The sequence below is a fragment of the Marmota monax genome, unplaced genomic scaffold (assembly GCF_021218885.2).
Source record: "Marmota monax isolate L192 unplaced genomic scaffold, Marmota_monax_Labrador192_F-V1.1 WCK01_AAM20220418_F8-fsc00008, whole genome shotgun sequence".
Taxonomy (NCBI): Eukaryota; Metazoa; Chordata; class Mammalia; order Rodentia; family Sciuridae; genus Marmota; species Marmota monax.
Window position 1 is genome coordinate 13,910,859 of NW_026694432.1, and position 19,832 is coordinate 13,930,690.

The 19,832-nt window shown below is 41.7% G+C and overlaps 1 non-coding gene across 1 annotated transcript; it reads right to left on the reverse strand.

Moving 5' to 3' along the window:
• Positions 1–6,731: 6,731 nt before the first annotated feature.
• On the reverse strand, positions 6,732–6,802 carry Trnaa-ugc (transfer RNA alanine (anticodon UGC)). Its single transcript has one exon. It is a non-coding gene; the product is annotated as a tRNA-Ala (tRNA).
• Between the last annotated feature and the right edge of the window lie 13,030 nt (positions 6,803–19,832).

The following is a 19,832-nucleotide window of genomic DNA, read 5'->3' on the forward strand; positions in this document are numbered from 1 at the left end:
CACATGTAGAATCCCAGTTTCTGGGAAGGCTGAGGCTGGTGGGATGAGAGTCTAAGGCCAGCCCTTGCAATTTATGAAGACTGTTTTAAAAAATAAAGGAAGCCGGGCGTGATGGCGCACACCTGTAATCCCAGCAGCTAGGGAGGCTGAGATAGGAGAATTGCAAGTTCAAAGCCAGCTTCAGCCACTTAGGAGGCACTAAGCAACTCAGTGAGACCCTGTCTCTAAATACGATACAAAATAGAGCTGGGGATGTGGCTCAGTGGCTGAGTGCCCCTGAGTTCAATCTCCAGTATAATAATAATAATAATAATAATAATAATAATAATAATAGCTTTGGGCTGAGCAATAGAAAAATAGCTGTGTGCACCTGTAATCCCAGCAATTTGGGAGGCTGATGCAGGAGGATTAAAAGTTAGAGGCCAGCCTCTGCAATTTAGAGAGACCCTGTTTCAAAATAAAAATGGCTGGGGATGTAGCTCTGTGGTAAAACATCCGTGGGTTCTATCCCCAGTGCTGCAAAACCAAACAAAACTGCAACAATAAAGAAAACCTGTGTGACTTTTCCCTTGGTAGTAATAGATTTATTGTTATTTTTTTTTCTTTGAGTACTGGGGATCAAATCCAGGGTCTTGTGAATGGGAGGCAAATACTGTGCCCTGCTCAGTTCAAGAGTAATTCTTGTATCTGAGAATTTGTCAATATTATACTTGATATCTTAGAGAGACTGGCTCTCCCTTTATTTAATAGTTTGGAACCAAGAATTTCTTTTCATGGAATATTAATACATAAGAAATATTTTTGGTGGTGTATTTAACAAAATCAATCAATGGTAGTACCACAAGGACTGGCAAATTTAGGAATGAACCCGAGAATGCACACGCACACTGTTCATCCTGCTGTGTGTGTGTGTGTGTGTGTGTGTGTTTTAATTTCATTTGTTCTTTTTAGTTATACATGACAGTGGAGTGCATTTTGACATATAATACATGCAGGACAGCTTCCGTTCTGGCGGTTGTACGGGATGTGGAGTCACGCTGGTCGTGTGTTCATGTGTGCACACGGGGAAGTTCTGTCCAGGTCATTCTATTGTCTTTCATCCTGGGTTTTTTCCCTGCTCTTTTCTGTTGCAAACTTTAAATTATAAATGATTTAAAATTTCTAGGTTTATGCTGAAATAATAAGGGTATTTTTTCCATTAGATGGTCAAATCATTTTTTTTTTCTGTTTTGGGTAAAGACAAATGAAAGAGATAATGTGGTTTTCTCTTATATGGGATCAGATAATAAACAGTTTTAGGGGCTGGGGATGTGGCTCAAGCGGTAGCGTGCTCGCCTGGTGTGCCTGCGGCCCGGGTTCGATCCTCAGCACCACATACAAAGATGTTGTGTCCGCCAAAAACTAAAATAAATAAATAAATATTTAAAAAAAAAAAAATAAAATAAACAGTTTTACTTCCCTTTATTTTACAAATTTAGGTTCTCGGGTATCTGCTTGTATTAGGACCTTGTAACCCTTTTGTCCTTTTTCCCGTTCTTACTTTTTTAGGAGATATTTGATATTTTACATGATATTTTACATGAGGGTTGTTTCTTATACTTTCCTTTGTGGTAGGCATATTCTGCCATCTGTCCCTTTCTCTCAGTCAGTTGCTCTTCTGTGTTGTGGATAATGCTTCTTAAATGTCTTTAATTCTATCCCCTCGAGGGCCCCTTGTAGTCTTAATCCACTGATGCAGGCTACTCCACTGGGCTTTGGCAATAGCCCTTCTCCCAGTCTCCCCACCTTTGTTCTTTCTGTCTCTGCTTCTCTGTGCTGAGGAGTGAACCCAGGACCTCAGACATGCTAAGCACAGGCTCCACCACTGAGTTACACCCCTAGCTCTCCTTTTTTTTTTTTTTAATAAACAACAAAAAAATTGTGTATAGCTGGTCCCTTTATTTATCTTCATGATCTTATGACTTCATGATGGTGAAAAAGTGATATGGGTTCAGTAGAAACTGTGTTTTGAAGGCTGCTCTTTTCCTGGCTAGTAATGCTCACTGTGTTCTGTCTTGTGCTGATCAGCGGCAGTGAGTGACAGTTCCCATCCAGCCACAGGATCGTGAGGGTGAAGCACTGAGTCTCTATGCTATGATGTTACTAAGCTATGATATGACGGGAGTATTAGATCAATTTTTGATGAATTTTCAATGTATAACCGGTTTTAATGGTAACCCCATGTTAACATCACCTGTATATTTATGATGTACAACATAATGTTTTGAAATATTTGTACATTTCGGAATGGCCAAATCAAGATGATTAACATATTTGTTTCTGAACATCCTTGTCATTGATTTGTGTTAAAAAACACTTGAAATCTATACTTTTAGGAACTTTCAAGTATATAATACATTGGGTGGCCTGTGGCTGTAATTCCAGTGATTCAGGAAGCTGAGGCAGAAGGATTGCAAGTTGGAGGCCAGGCTGGGCAATTTAGCAAAGGATTGGGGATGTAGTTCTATGGCAAAGTGCTCTGGGTTCAATCCCCAGTACCAAAAAAAAAAAAAAAAAAAAAAAAAATCAACACAGTAGAATACATCTTTTGACCTTTTCCTTCCGGATTGTTTGTTTGTTTTGGTGGTGCTGGGTATTGAGCCCATGGCAAGTACTCTATCACTGAGCCACACCCCCAGCCCCTTGACCTTTTCCTTCAAACTAAAATTTTTGATCCTTTGATTAATATCCTCCCAACTCTGCCTCCCACACTTGCCCCTGGTGACCACCATTCGGCCATTGGGCTCTCTACTGAGTTTCACTTCTTTAGATGGCACACAAGTGAGACTCTGCAGTGTGCAGATTAGCAGTGCTTTCTCCGGCTGGCTTATTTCACTTAACATGATGTACTCCAGGTTCATCTGTGCGGTTGTAAACGACAGAGCTTCCCTTTTTTTTGGTGGGGGGAGGTTCTAGGATCCACTCCAGGGACTTGTACATGCTAGGCAAGTGCTCTCTCCGTGAGCTACATTCCCAATCTTAGGATTTCCTTCTTTTAAAGGACAAATGGGCTGAGTGTGGGAGTGCACAGATGTAACACCAATTTTCAAGATACCCCCCCACTGTCTTTTTTTCTTATTAACACATATTAATTGTACAAATTGATGGGTTTCACTGCGACATTTCAGTACTTCATGTCTATCCTTCCTGATGGAGTTATTTCTAATTCCTACCTGTTCAAAGGTATGCGGAGCACTGAGCTACAAACCCAGCCCTTTTATTTATTTATTTATTTAGGTACTGGTGATTGAACCTGTGGATGCTTAACCACTGAGCCACCTCCGTGGCCCTTCTTATTTTTTATTTTGAGTTGCTACGACTGGGCTCAAACTTGTGATCCTTCTGCTTCAGCCTCCTGAGTCACTGGGATTTCAGCGTGCACCACCGAGCCTGGCTTAACCAATCGTTTTCTGTTGGACTTATTTTATTTTATTTTATTTTTTTAAGAGAGAGAGGAGAGGGAGGGGGAGAGAGAGAGATAATTTTTTAATGTTTATTTTTTAGTTTTCGGCAGACATAACATCTTTGTTTGTATGTGGTGCTGAGGATCGAACCCGGGCCGCACGAACCCGGGCCGCACGCATGCCAGGCAAGCACGCTACCGCTTGAGCCACATCCCCAGCCCTGGACTTATTTTTTGAGCTCTGTTTCCCACAGACCTTTGGGTCACAGATTGCATGAATAACTGGACTTTGTTTCCCCCATGGGATGCCTGGTATAGAATAAACTTCAAGTAACCTTATAATGAAAGAACCCCCTACTTCACTGAGGAGATGAAACCTGAGGGAATGTGGATTGATTATTCAGTTTTGAAACTGGGAGATGGCAGAGCTGACACTCAGATTCAGGATTTCTTTATTTTTGAGGCAGGGTCTTTGCCCAGGGTGGCCTCGAATCCCTAGGCTCAAGTGATTCTTCTGTCTCAGCCTCTAGGGTAACTGGGACTATAAGCACTTGGCTAGATTCAATTTTTTAATTCCAAATTTAGTATCCTATCCACTATACTATGCTTAATGTACTAATGACATCTTACATTTTAAAAGGACATTTATTTAAGAACTGGTGTTTGAACCTGTGGGCGCTTAACCATTGGGGCTGGGGTTTAGGCTCAATGGTAGAGCACTTGTCTAGCATGTGTGAGGCACTGGGTATATATTATATAAATAAATAAAATAAAGGTCCATTGAACTAAAAAAAAAAACTTTTTAAAAAAGGACATTTATTATGGCCTATGCATGCAGAGTAAACTGTCCCTGCCTTTGGACATGGCATTTAATATTAGGGTGTTCTTACAGTTGTGAGACACAAGCAAATATGTCTTCAACAGGGCATGCCAAAGATTGAGAATAACTTGATCTTATATTTTGTTGCCTTCAAGAAATATCCTTTTATTCTTTATTTTTGTGGTACTAGAGACTGAATCCAGGGGCACTTAACCACTGAGCCAAATCCCAGCCCTTTTTTTTGTTTTGTTTTATTTAGAGAAAGGGTCCTAGTAAGTTGCTTAGGCCTCCCTAAGTTGCTGAAGCGGGTCTGGAACTTGCCATCCTCCTGCCTCTGTTTCCTGAGTTGCTGGGATTATAGGCATGAGCCACCACACCCGGCAAGAAACAGGCTTTCTTTAAGCCATACTCAGAGTGGTCTTTTGCTTTCACCCCATCTGGTGAATGCACATTTTCTACATATGTTTTCTGGCAGCATTGTATTTCTCTTGACTTAATAATTTTCCTTTCCCACAAGGTTCATTCTGACTTTGATTTAAAAAAAAATAAATCCAACTTGTGTTTACATTCTCAGTTGAAACACCAAGACATTGAGATATGTGGATTTATTTCTTCTTTCAGTAGCAGATACATCTCTGTTCTTTTCTCTGCCTATATTCTATGCTATGTAGTCTTATGACATTTATTAGTAAATATTACATAATAATGATATTTAAGGGCTAGAGAGGTCCTTTAGGGGTAAAGGCCTTGCCTAGCATATACAAGGTCCTGGCTTCTATCCCCAGTACCGTGGGGGAAAAATTACATGGCGACCACTCAGGGTAATAATGTAAGAATTGTTACATTGAAATCAAATAGTTGAAAGAACTTTGTAAATGTATATTCTATATGTTACAAACTTATTTCACTTATAGTGTTTTATTTAATCCTTATACAATAACCCTGGGTGGTCGCTCTGATAAAATCTATTGTACAGAGATGGGTGTGGTGGCACATGCCTATAATCCCAGAAATTTAGGAAGCCGAGGCAGGAGGATTGCAAGTGGAAGGTCTACTTGGGCAACTCAGCAAGACCCTGTCTCAAAATAAAAAATAAAAAGGGCGGGGGTGTAGTTCAGTGGTAAAGTATCCCTGGGTTCAATCCCCAGTACTGGGGGAAAATGGAGATCTGTGTGAGGAGATTAATGGGGGAGCATGCCCAGAAATAACACCTGTAAGAGTCAGCACATCTGAACAGAGGGGGACACTGGACTGTGATGTGATTACAACAGACATCTCTCATTCGGGGAGAGCTCTGGAGTTGGGATGGCCCTTTGGAGTGGTTCCGAATAAAGATAAAGGGGATGAGTCTTCTTATTTTCCACATCAACAAGCCCCTGGACGTGGGCTGTCTAGGTGGGGAGCGGGAAGGGCTGGCATGAAGGGCAGAGGCAGCCACCTTCAGCTGAGGACATTCCCAGGGAGGACTGTGGTTGTGAGCCTTCGGGACAACTGGGGAAGAGCGTCTTAGTTCTGAAGGGGGGATCTGGAGGCGCACCAGACTCAAAGCAGATCTGTCAACAAGCAGCTCAGGTGAGGTGACAGGCTTGAAATACATACTTGGGACTCAGTGTACGGGTAATATTGAGATTGCTCAGGGCATATTCCTACAGTAAGAAGAGAAGAAGTCTGAGAATGGAGCTCTCAGCACGCTAGGATTTCAGGGCGAATGTAAGAAGACTTCACGAAAGAGATTAAGAAACAGGATGCAGAAAACAGAGACTCCAGGATGGGGGAGGAGATCATCTATAGAACAACAATTTGGAGACTGAGAAGAGTATTGCGACCCGGAATGCAAATCGCTGGCTGAAACTTGGGTCGGACGACTTGCTCTTTCTGGTACCAGAGGGTGGAACAGGGCTTCTGGTCCCACCATGCTAATGATCCTGCTTTTTGCTGTGCTTGTATACATAAAATCGTCTTTTGCTCTCACCCAGAGTTTGATTTTTAGCACATGTGGAATTGTGTTAAGCTGACCAGGTTGCATGCTTAGTTGTCTTCCTCAGAGTCTTATTGCTCTTCTCCATTCTCTATGAGATTAGAGTTCTTCTGTGACAATATTTAAAGTTCACTGTGCCAAGGATGGTGGTGCACGCGCCTGTGATCCCAGAGATTCAGGAGGCTGAGGCAGGAGGATTACAAATTTGAGGCCAGCCTTAGCAATTTAGTAAGACCCTGTCTCAAAATAAGAAATAAAAAGGGCTGGGGATATGGTTTAGTGGTACAGCACCCCTTGATTCAATCACTGGAACCAAAAAAAAAAGTTTATTGCTTATAGACAGCAGACAGTTGAGTCTTGCTTTTGTATCAAGTCTGGCAATCTCTATTTCTCAACTGCAGTGTTGAGTAATTAACACGATTAGATTTAAGTCTTTTCTTCTGTGCTTGGCTCCTTCCCTCTTTCCCCCCCATCTTTTGTTGTTGTGGTGGTGGTGCTGCTGGGGATTGAACCCAGGTCCTTGTGCATGCAAGGCAAGCGCTCTACCAACTGAGCTAGATCCCAGCCCTCCCCATGTCTTTTGGATTAACCAAATATGTTTAGTATTCAATTTTATCCTATCAACTTATTTGTTATTCCTCTCAGTTTATTTTAGTGGTGTCTCTAGAGTTACAGTTTACCTTCAAATACATACCACTTCACATATGAAATAAGAACCTTAAAACTGCATATTTACAATTTCCCCTTTCCCATCTTTTATGTTATTATTACCATACTTTACTTGTGTTCTAACTGCCCCCTCTAAGTTATTTTGGCTTACACAAATATCTTTAACACAAATATATATGTGAATATATACACACTCTTTATTCATTTGCATGGATTGAATTTCCATCTGATATCATTTTGTTTTGGCCTGAAGAACTTTAACATTTCTTGTACTACAGGTCTGTTGGTAATGAGTTCTCTTAACTTCTGTTTGTCTGAAAATATTTTAATTTTGCCTTTACTTTGAAAGATATGTTAACTGGATATTATAAACACCTCCTCTCCAACATACAGATACCTATATGAATATATTTCTTCATTAACGAGTTTTTTTATTTGATACCGCGGATTGAACTAAGGGTCACTCAACATTAAGCCACATCCCCAGCCCTATTTTGTATTTTTATTTAGAGACAAGGTCTCACTGAATTGCTTAGTGCCTTGCTTTGCTGAGGCTGATTTTGAACTCGAGATCCTCCTGCCTTAGCCTCCCAAGAGGCTGGGATTATACACATGCGCCACCAAACCCGGCTCATTAATGAGTTTTCTTTCAGCACTTTAAAGATACACCATTGTGTCCTGGCTTATGTTATTTCTGGTGAGAAATTACTTACCGTCTTTGTTCTGGGTTTCCTATTACAATCTGTCTTTTCCCTCTAAGTGCTTTTAAGCCTTTTCCTTTGCCTCTGGCTTTCAGCATTGTTGAGTCAGATGAGGCTTTGCTGTGCATTATTCTGCTTTGGATTTTTTGAATTTCTTGAATGTGTGGATTTAGAGTGTCATCAGCACTTTTTCTGCCTCTTCCTTTTCTTAGACTCCCAGTGCATGTAAGGCAGATTTTCTCACGTTGCCCCACAGGTCACGGAGGCTCCATTTACTTCTCTCATTCATTTGGTCTTCCTTAGGGCTTCAGTGAACTTGCGGACATGGTGGTACAATCTGCTGTGCTTCACGTTCATCTATCTTTCCTTCTATGGTGTCGAATCTCCTGTATGTAGTGAAAGCTCCATTTCAGATAGTCTATTTTTTTAATCTGTAGAGGTTCCATTAATTGTAATATTTTCTTCTTATGTTCTCCTGTTTATACATGTACACAGTTGTAAGTAGCTATTTTGAGCATTGAGCACTATCATCTGCTAATTCTATGATCTATCATACAGCTCTCCAGCCCTGTTAGCTGGTTTTTCCCTCCTGACATAGATCACATTTTTCTCTTCCTTTACACGTCTGGTAACTTTGTGTGTGTGTGGTGCTGGGTTTCAAACACCAGCTGCCTTCGAGGCAAGCGCTCTATCACTGAGCCCCAACCCATCATATTCTAATATATTATATAACTTACTTATTCTGCTTATTGCCAGTCTCTATCACCAGAAGGGAAGCTTCATGAAGCTATAGGGATTATTTTGTCTGATTTACTGCTGTTTCCCCACCACCTAGAATAGTGTCTTGGAGTAGTGGGTGCTTAGTCATCATAATAGGAACACTTATGTAGTGTCTGCCATGAGTGGGCCAGGCATATTTTAAGTGCTTTGTATTTGTAAACATTTATTGAATTATTGAGTTAATGTATACTTTTTAAATGGGTCTCAGAAAACTATTTGTTAGAGTCTGTAAACAAGTCTGGATGGCGCCTGGCATTTTGCCAGAGGGAGTGGTTTGTGAAGTAATGCCAGCGAGCCATTAAGTGTGGAGATTCCTTTTTGGTTGACTGCTGTATCTAGTTTATGTTAATTAAGATAAGCTGTGTGGAATGTATATATACCCCTCCTGTCCTACAATAAACAGCTCCCACTCCTGCTGTATCAATGTACACAAGTTGCTCGTCACCCCCCGTTATTTTGCTGCAGCCGGACTGCGGCAACTATTGATTTGTAGGTTTTTGCTTTTGAGGTTTTTGTGAATAGGGTTACCTATTAGTCATCAAGCAGGATTGAAAAATGAAAATTTGTTTGGCAGATCAACCCCAGGTTGTAACAGCGGCTATTCATGTCACTGCGTTGAGAAGGACTGAAGTCCGGTGTGGTACCATAACTGATACCTGCTGTCTCAGAGAACAGAGGCATGGAGGTCTTGCTTCTGCAGGGTTGCTGACCGTATGGAGGGTTAACTTATCACGTTGGTTTAAATGGCTAGCGTGCATGCATGGGTGTGTGTGTATGTGTGTGTGTGTGTACATGTGCATACAATGCAATATATTTTCTTTTTTAACTTTTAGGTAATTTGATGATGTACAAAAGTCAAACATTGGGCATAATACTTAATATAATATTGAATTTCAACATTGAAGAAGATCTGTGAAAGAAAGAACTTATAAGTAATGATCACATTGTAACTAATGCTGTTTTCCCTCCTTCTGGTATGAAGAAAATATTTTTTATCGTCAATTATTGCTATGGAGGTTTTTGGTTCATACTGTGAAACTATCAGGGCTAATGCGCACATTAGAGAATTGTACTCTTCAACTGATTGCTAAGCAAATTTCATCTAGCAGTTCACCACCTTCTACCAAGAAAACTCAGACTTCTAAGTCTGCAACCTACTCTTTTCTGTGTATGTACTTCTTAGAACATGGGGTTTAATTTTCTACATTTCCATGTTTCTGAAGAAGTGTCACTTTAGAACAAACATGTTACTTCTGCTTTTAAACTTATTAGACTTCCTTTTCATGGAGGGTTTTATAGATTCTAAAGTACCAGGGAGCTTCATTTTTCTTCCTGGCTAAATAATGTGATTAGATGTTTGAAGGATCATATGAAACTAATTATTTTACCTCTTTCAGCTGAAATTCTCTATAAAAGGAGTCGTGTGGAATGGTTCTATTATAGTTCATTCCTGTTGGCAACTACTATTTAAATTTATCATTCATTATTTAACAAAAGCCAGGAAATTCTTGAGGACTCAGGAGAAATAAAGTTACTCTTCTAATATTATGTGGGAAGTTTTTTCTTTTGAAGAAAAAAACTTTAATGTTAGCGTCTGCACGAAAACTAGACATTCAGACCAAAGCAGTGTCACCTTCCTCCACCCTTTCAGTGACCCAATCACAGTAAGCCAGAAATGGTGGCGTGTAACAAAAAGAATGGAAGTCACAGACACATCTCTCTGTCCTTCCAACTTCCCCGGATGTTATCACCTTAGGCTGACCTCCCCTTGATGAGGACCCTTGGATATGGAGAGGGGCCAGGTCTTCCCTAGAGACACACACTGAATTTGTAAAGAGGATCCTGAAACTTCTTCTCCACCTTGAGATATTTGAAGATCTGATAGTCTAGTTATTTAGCATCCTACAGTAGACCATAGAAATTCTAGGCATACAGTATGTAGTCAGGGTCATTACTGAGGAGGAAGAGTTTTTTGGTTTTTTAATTTTTTTTTAGTTGTAGATGGACACAATACCTTTATTTTATTGTTTATTTATATATGGTGCTGAGGATTGAACTCAGTGCCTCAGGTGTGCGAGGCAAGTGCTCTGCCACTGAGCCACAACCCAGCCCTAGATTTTCAATTTTTTTTTAAAGACAGAGTGAGAAAGATAGAGAGAGAATTTTTTTAATATTTACTTTTTAGTTTTTTTCGGCGGGCACAACATCTTTATTTGTATGTGGTGCTGAGGATCGAACCCGGGCTGCACACATGCCAGGCGAGCGCGCTACCGCTTGAGCCACATCCCAGCCCGGTTTTTTTTAAGATAATGAACTCAAGTCCGTCTTCCTCCCTCCCTCCCTCCCTCCCTCCCTCTCTCTCTCTCTCTCTCTCTCTCTATCTATCTATCTCTATCTCTATCTCTATCTCTCTCTCTCTCCTGGGGATTGAACCCAGGAGGGCTTTACCACTGAGCCACATCCCCATTCCTTTTTATTTTTTAAATTTTGAGACAGGGTTTCAACCAAGTTGCTTAGGGCCTAAGTTTTTTCTTTTTAGTATTGAGGATTGAACCCATGTGTGCTTAACCACTGAGCCATATCCTCAGCCCTTTTTTGTATTTTATTTAGAGACAGGGTCTCACTGAATAGCTAAGTGCCTCACTAAGTTGTTGAGGTTGACTTTGAACTCACAGTCTTCCTGCCTCAGCCTCCCAAGATGCAGGGCCTAAGTTTTTGAGGCTGTCCTTGAACTTGTGTTCCTCCAGACTCAGCCTCCCGAGAGGCTGGGACTGCAGGCCTATGCCACCATGCTTGGCTCCCACATTGACACTTGCATTTATTTTCCCCTTTCACTTAATAGGAAAGTCCACAAATCATGGCCTCAGAGCTTTAAAAATAGTTTAAGGTTGTTGAAGCAAGCTTGTTAGTCACTTTGTAAGCTCCCTGCACATCAGAAGCAGCAAAGTTGAAACAGGGCTGCTTTGGTTTGCTGGGCCTGGTAGAGAAGCGCACCAGCCCTGTCTTCGCTTATGCCAAGAGACTGCTTTCTCTGCAAAGAGCTTTTCTTCCCTAGAAAGATAACTCCTATCTGCTCTTAAAGGTTTGCTCCAGTGCCAGTATTTCTGCATAGTTTTCTCCAAATCCTTATTTACCAATGCCTGCCCCCTGGCAGCACCTAGAGCCAATTGATGGATCCTCTCAATTCCAATAATGCTGTTGCATAGCTCTTATCAAGCCTGTCAAATTTGTTTTATGAACGTGTGTGTGTGTGTGTGTGTGTGTGATGTATAAATGTGAGCTTTTCCAGAAGGTTTAGGTCAGGTTGTACTTATCTTTTTATTCACAGGGGTCTGGTACAGTGGCAGATATTATGAGCCCTAAAAAAAAAAAAGTGGCGGGCAGAACCACCTGGCAGGACAAAAAAAGTGAAAAGATCAATTAACTCATCAACTAATAATGTCATCTACTATTATTCATCCAGCTTTAAAGGAAGGACTTTCGGCGTGTGTTGGCCTTGCTATATGTGATAGCAACAGTTGATCAGGCAAACTCTAGCACACTTTAAAAAGTCTATTCCAAATGTCAGAATGAAAAAGGACCTTCACTTCTGATCAAGATGGAGTCACAAAAAACATTTTTACCTCCCTGACTAAAACAAAAGAACAACAGAAACCCAGGCAAAGTGTAGGACATGATGATTTTCAAGGAGCTGGGCATCAGGTGACAAATGACAAAGCTGGCTGAGAAACGCCCTCCTGCTGCCCTGTGAGAGCCTCGGGCTGGGATGCAGGAAGAGGGAAACCCTGTGGAGTCGGTGGGTTCTGAGTTAACAGGGTGCAGGTGGAGCTGGGGACATCAAGGTGGTTAGAGTTGGTGGGAAGGAGACAGAGAGAACCCTAGACTTCAGTGAAAGAAACTGAAGTCGATAGACGTCAGTTGGAGGCCAGGGTGAGGCTGTGTTTACTGTTTGCTGTGGCATCAGAGGCTAAAATTCCCTGTAGTGTCCTTATTGTGTCTCCCTTTGTTGTTGGGGTGCCACCACAGACTTCTTAGGTTGGGTGTGAGCCTTGCAATTCTATTAGCTACAATTCTCTGTTATCACAGGGGACCTTGTTGAGGTGGGGGTGAAAGGAGGCAACCTCTGGTCCTATGACGAGGCCCCGTATTTAGTGAGCCTGTCTCCCAGTCAAAAGCCAGAGGGGCAGGAGTTGGATATTTCCCTTTCCTCGGGTATAGGAGGCTTTAGTAAAACCCCAGTGGATCAGACTCTGGTAAATAATCTCCCTTGAGTGCCGACCTTGTTACAACAAACAGAGAGCTCTGAAAGTACTTTAAATTGGTTGCTTTTTCCTTCCTCCTGCCAGAAGCACAAGAGGAGACTTTCATCCAGTCCTCACTGTGAGAACCTAGCAGGGACTCTGGAGGTAAAACTCAAGAATGTGTGGCTACCCTCTACCTGTAAGCTTTTCCACACTCCAGCAATTTGTTAATTGAGTTTTAATTGCTCCTACCAGTTCTGGCTTCAGCTGCAGGCTTCTCCTCCTGGGCTTTTGCTGTTAGTGAACTGATTTTCTGTTTGCCTCTTGCAGGTTTTGTGGGCACCATTTTGCCCTGTGACCCCTGCTTTCTGATGGATCTAAGAATAGTTGTTGATTTTCCATTTGTTCAGCTTTTTCGTGTTGTGAAGATGGAGAGATGACTTGAAGTTTTATATATAGTCCGACTGGAAATGTGGACACCTTTAGAAGGCCTCCCTCAAAAATTTAGTATGGTTCATATCAGTGCATGTGTGGGAGAAACTTTCTGAGGCCAAGATAAAACCGTTATATTGGATTAGGAAACAGTGCGTGACATTCATCCAGCACTGGGGATGGTGCCAGTTTCCACCCATCAGACTAGAAACACCATCATCCTCCAGGCATTGGAGAATACTCAGGAAGGTATGCCCTGCCTAATTAGCCATAGATTGGACACTGCTTCAGATTGCTAAACAAATTATGAAAGCAAGAACGAAAAGGGTCAAACTACTGTCAAGTAACTTAGCTGGACCCTCTAAAAATATCAAGAAGTTTAACAGGAATATTTAAAAAATTTAGTAATGCTAGGCATGATGGCACATGCTGGTAATCCCAGTGACTTGGGATTGCAAATTTTTTTTTCTTTTTTTTTTGGTACCAAGGATTGAACTCAAGGGCTCCCAACCACTAAGCCCCATCCCCAGCCCTATTTTGCATTTTATTTAGAGACAAGGTCTCACTGAGTTGTTTAGTGCTTCATCTTTGTTGAGGCTGGCTTTGAACTCACAATCCTCCTGTCTCAGCCTCCTGAGCTGCTGGGATTACAGCGTGTGCCACTGCAAGTGTTTTAGTCAGCTTTTTTCACTGCTGTGACTAAAAGACCTCATGAGAACAATTTTAGAGGAGGAAACATTTGGGGGGGGGGGCTCAGATCAAAGGTCTCCATCCAAAGACAGCTGGCTTCATTCCTCAGGGTTTAAGGTGAGGCAGAACATCATGGCAGAAGAGTTATAGCGGAGGAAAGCAGCTCAGGACTTGCTCAGGAAGCAGAGAGAGACTCCACCCACCAGGTACAAAATGTGCCCCCCCAGAGACAGGCTCCTGCAGCCACGCCCTACCTGCCTTCCCCTACCACTCAGTTAACCCCTATCAGGTGATTAATTCACTGATTGGGATAAGGCTCTCACAACGCAATCATTTCACCTGTAAGCCTTTTTACCGGTGTCTCACACCGGATCTTTTAGGGAACACTTCTCATCTAAACCATAAAAGCAAGTATAAGTCCAGTCTCAGCAATTTAGCAAGACTGTTCCCCCCCCCAAAAAAAAGGTACGGGGCGGGGGGCGGCTGGGGTTTTGAAGAGCGGTCGCCTAACACTTGTGAGGCACTGGGTCTGATCCTCAGCACCAAATTAAAAAAAAATAATTACATAAAATAAAGTCATCAGGTCCATCTACAACTAAAGAAAAAATATTACCAAAAAAAAAAAAAGTTCTGAGGATTCAATTCAGTGGTAAAGTAGCTCTGGTTTCAATCCCCAGTACCCTCCCCGCTGAAAATTCAGTAATCAACAAGATAAAATGCACAGTTTGTACCATTCAATTAATGATTATTAGGTGTGCAAAAAAGGAGAAAAACATAATTCATTTTGAAAAAAAAATCCAGCAAAACTAATCCTCAATGACAAGATGTTAGAATCACCAGACAGCTAGGTGTGCTGGTGCACACCTGTAATCTCAGTGGCTCAGGAGACTGTGGCAGAAGGATTTCAGATTCACAGCCAGCCAGAGCAATTAAACAAGAACCTATCTCAAAATAAAAATCAAAAAAAGAATTGGGGGTGCAGCTCAATAGTAGAATGTCCTTGGGTTTAATTCCCAGTACTGCAAAAAAAAAAAAAAAAAAAAAAGACAGGGACAATTCATTCCAATGAATTGAAAACAGGAACTCAAACACATTCTTACACCCCAGAGTTCATCACAGCATTAGCCTCAATAACTAAAAGGTGGGAACAATCCAAGTTTCCATCAACTGATGAATAGATAAACACAACAAGGTATATCCATACAATGGAATATTATTAAGCCATAAAGAGGAATTAAGTTCTGATACAGGATGAACCTTGAAACATTACACTAAGGGAAATACACCAAGCATGGAAAGGCAAGAATTGAATGATTCCACTTATATTTAACATTTAGAATAGGCAAGTGCGTTGAGACAGAAAGTAGACTAGATATTAGAAGACGCAGGGGAGGGGGAAATAAGGAGTTTGTATTTGGGGTTATGAAAAATTTGAATATAAATAATGGTGATGGTTATTCAACATTGTGAATATAATTGCTGAACTTTTCTTTTCTCACAGGGATTGAACTTGTGTTATCTTCCACTGTTGTACACCCCCAGGCCTTTTAATTTTTTACATTTTTGAGACAGGGTCTTGCTAGGTTGATGAGGCTGGCCTTGAGCTTGCGATCCTCCTGCCTCAGCCCCTGGGATTACAGGCATGCACTGCTGCGTCTGGCTGCTGCACTGAGTTATATACTTGGAAATAGTAAAAATGGTAAGTAAAAAAAAAAAAAAGCCCAGCAACAGTGAAAGGAAGATTTCCCCCAGAAACACAACTTAAGAAGCTTAGAAGGAAGGCAACGGGGAAATTATAATACACTAAGCCAATGGTTAAAATCAAGACTTATGTCGAGGGTGAAGAGTGTATAGAAGAGCTTCCACCTAAGCCTGTTTGGGGTGTTTGGGAATTTGGAATGATTATGGTGAGAGCTGAAACCTCTCCTCGGCTCAGAGCAGGAAGAGTCCAGAGGGCAGGGACGGGTGCAGGGCTGCAGGAGCAGGCAGAGGCCGAGGGAGCGCTGCCTGGTGTGCCAAGAGAAAGGCTTGGGTTTTTTCCTTCTTGGAAGGTGGTAGCTGTTAAAGAGTTTTCAGCAGTGGGGTGGACTGTTAAGCTTTCATTTGCTATTTAGAAACATGGCTCTGGCAGGAATGTGGAGGAGAGAGTAAGAGGAGCAAGAATGGAGCAGGAAGGCGGGCACGGTGGCACATGCCTGTGATCCCAGCAGCTCGGGGGGCTGAGGCAGGAGGATCACAAGTTCAAAGCCAGCCTCAGTCATTAATTGAGGTGCTAATCGACTTAACGAGACCCTGTCGCTTAAAAAAAAAATCCACACACACATACACACATAGATATATATATACACACACACACACAGACATATATACATATGTATATAAAAAGGGCTGGGGATATGGCTCAGTAGTTAAGCATCCCTGAGTTCAATACCTGTTCCAAAAAAAAAAAGGAGCAGGAGGACTCCTCAAGAGGGTCAGGAAATAATGAAGATGTGGGAAAGTATTTAGCTGACCTGGGGCAAAAGGAAGAGGACTGGAGAAGAGGAGTGGTCCAGTACGTGGCTGGAGACCACACACAAACCCTGCTTCTGCTGCTTTTCATTTTCTGCGCACCCTCTGCACATTCAGGGCTGCAGACACCCTCTGGCAGGATGGGTCCAGAGAAGTCACTTCTTGGTCTTCCTTCCTGCCTGTCTCCTCTCGGGCTCAAGTCCCTTAGCAAAGCAGAACAGAAATCACCCCTTGTCATTCAACTCCCAGGTGGCTCTTATTTGTCCCATGCTCTTTCCTGATTCAGGTCCTTCCGTTATTTCTGAGCCGTACAGCTTGCTGCTTCCCTGGCTTGGCTCTGCCAACCTCATTTGGGAAGTGTCAATAAAACAATCAGATGAGCAATGTAGCCTCATATCCCCACCGCCTCTGCCCCCGGACAAGAGCACTAATTTCTGACACATATAAGAAGCAAGATGTAGTTCTGCTGACTCTGTCTTTAATAAGAATATTCAGCAGGGCGTGGTGGCACATGCCTATAATCTCAGCGGCTTGGGAAGCTGAGGCAGGAGGATTGCAAGCACAAAGCCAGCCTCAGCAATATAGCAAGGCGCTAAGTAACTCAGCGAAACCCTGTCTCTAAATGAAAATACAAAAAGGGCCCCGTGGTTAAGCACCCGTGGGTACCCAGTGCCAAAACAAAGAATATTCGGGATGGACCTTAAAATCATCATTTTTCTTTGCTCAGTGCTGTAAAATGGCCCATAGGACATGAGATAGGGATTTAGGATAAAGTGAGAGACATACTAAGTCTTAAAGGAAATGCCCAGGGACCACTGAAATGCAGAAAGCACAGTTGTAAATCTTGAAGGGCACACCCTCGGCCTCCGCCCTTGTGAAATAAAAGGAATATGCAAATGCGGGGAAACTAGCATGGAATCTGTGTGGGCCCCCTTCTAATCTGGACCCTAACTACAGCCCTTCTATAAACATTGAACCTCCAACCCCAGGAGGGGCTTTTAACTCTCAGAATTTTGGCCTGCATTCACCCTTAAATGTGTATCTACTTCCTAAATAAACTTCTGTCTGTGCCCTTGTCTGGCTCCTGCTGAAATTCTTTTCCTTCACCAAAGCCAAGAAGCCCAGCAGGGCCTGAGTCAAATTCCCCCATCCTCTCTGGGAACCTCTTGGAGCCTCATTCAGAGACATCTCTACTCCTATGACAGGCAACCACGAGAGAAAGGAAACTTTCAGAAGACAATCTGCCTTTCATTTCAAGGTTGGGCCATGGCCAGCGTCTACTTTCTGAGGAGCCATTGGAAAGTCTTGACAAGAAGTGAAATTTGTTACTGCAGCTGCTCCCACCAGCTGACAAATCAGCTACGAACTCGTGGACATGAACGCTGGCCGGCACCAATCACTGTAGATGTTTGCCTTCCTAATCCCAAACCCTTTGTTCTCTCTTCAGAACACAGTGTCAGTTTCATCCAAATCTGTGTGTCCAGTATTACGATTCCTAATACCCCCAATAAAGTCCTTTTGCATTTAAAATAAAAATAGTGTGGGCTGGGGTTGTGGCTCAGAGGCAAAGAACAAGCCTAGCACGTGCGAGGCACTGGGTTTGATCCTCTGCACCACATAAATGTAAAAATAAAGATGTTGTGTCCACCTATGACTTAAATAAATAAATAAATAAATAAATAAATAAATTTAAATAAAAATAGTACAATGTCTTGAGTCCAGAAATCCAGGGCAAGTTTATGAAGTAGGAAGGGGAAAATGAAATTGTCATTTTTGTCTCTGAAAGAATATTATATTAAACAAAGGGAAGGGGATGCAGTCATTTTGCAGCTTCCTTGGAGGAGGGAACAATAAGAAATATAGGCATCTAGGCCCGGCCTGTAATTTCAAGCTATTCGAAGGCTGAGGCATGAGAATCACAGGGCAAGCCCAGCCTGGGAAATTTAGAAAGACCCTGTCTCAAGATAAAATAAAAAGGGCTGAGGATGTAGCCTGGCAGCAGATTGTTCCTGGACTCAGTCCAGGGACTGATGCAGTATGTTCACAATTATCATAAATGATAGGAAGAATGGAGAGAAGAACAGAAAAAGAACCAAAACAGACCAAAAGCATTTGCTTCCCCAGGGGATTTGTACTCTTCTTTTACAAATGTCGAATGGAAGCAATTAAAACCACCACAACAAAAACTCCATGAGCCACAGAAAAAGCCACATTCAGAAGAGAAAAAAAATATAAAAGTGGGCTGGGGTTGTGGCTCAGTGGTAGAGCGCTTGCCTAGCATGTGTGAGGCACTGGGTTTGATCCTCAGCACCACATATGAATAAATAAAATGAAGGTATTGTATCCACCTACAACTAAAAAAAATTTCTTTTAAAAAATAAGTATGTAAGAATGAAAGACAATTTGAGAAAAACCATGTAATGGAAAAACACCTGTAAAGTACTACAGTGAAACTTAAAAATACTGTTATTCTATACTCAGGAGAAATATCTTTTTTTTTTTTTTTTGGCGGGGGTGGGGTGGGATACTGGGGATTAAACCTAGGGTGCTTAACCACTGAGCCACATCTCCTCCCCCATTTTTTAATAGTTTATTTAACAACAGGGTTTTGCTGAGTTGCTTAGTGCTACACTAAGTTGCTGAGGCTGGGTTTGAATTTGCATTCCTCCTGCCTCACCCTCCTAAACTGCTGAGATTATAGATGTGCACCACCTTACCCTGTGAGAAATATCTTTCAAAACCAAAGGGAGAAGACTTTTTTTTTCAGACACACAAAAGCTGAAAGATCTGCATGATAAAAATTGTTAAAGAGCCTCTTTCTGGTTGAAGAAAAGTGATACCAACAAAATGGTCATACTACCCAAAGGTACAGATTTAATGCAATTCCTATTAAAATTCCAATGATGTTCTTCATAGAAACAGAAAAAAAAGTCATAAAATTCATTTGGAAAAAATAGGAGGCCTAAAATAGCCAAATCAATCCTTAGCAAGAAAAGTGAAGCAGGAGACATCACAATACCAGACCTTAAATTATACTATAGAGCTATGATAACAAAAACAGCATGGTATTGGCACCAAAACAGACATGAAGATCAATGGAACAGAATAGAAGACACAGAGTCAAACTCATAAATACAGCTATCATACTAGACAAAGGCACCAAAAGCATACACTGGAGAAAAGTTAGCCTCTTTAACAAATGGTGCTGGGAAATTGGAAACCCATAAGTAGTAAAATGAAATTTAACCCCTATCTCTCATCCTGCGCAAAGCTCAACTCAAAATAGATCAAGACCTAGGCATCAGACCAGAGACCCTGAACCTACTAGAAGGAAATGCAGGTCCAATTCTCCATCATGTCGCTTAGGAACCGACTTCTTCAATAAGACTGCTAAAGCACAAGAAGTAAAATCAAGAATCAATAAATGGGATGGTATCAAACTACAAAGCTTCTTCACATCAAGGGAAACAATAAAGAGCATGAAGAGATAGCCTGCAGAATGAGAGAAAACCATTACTTCAGACAGAACATTAATCTCCAGGATACATGAAGAACTCAAAAAACGTAA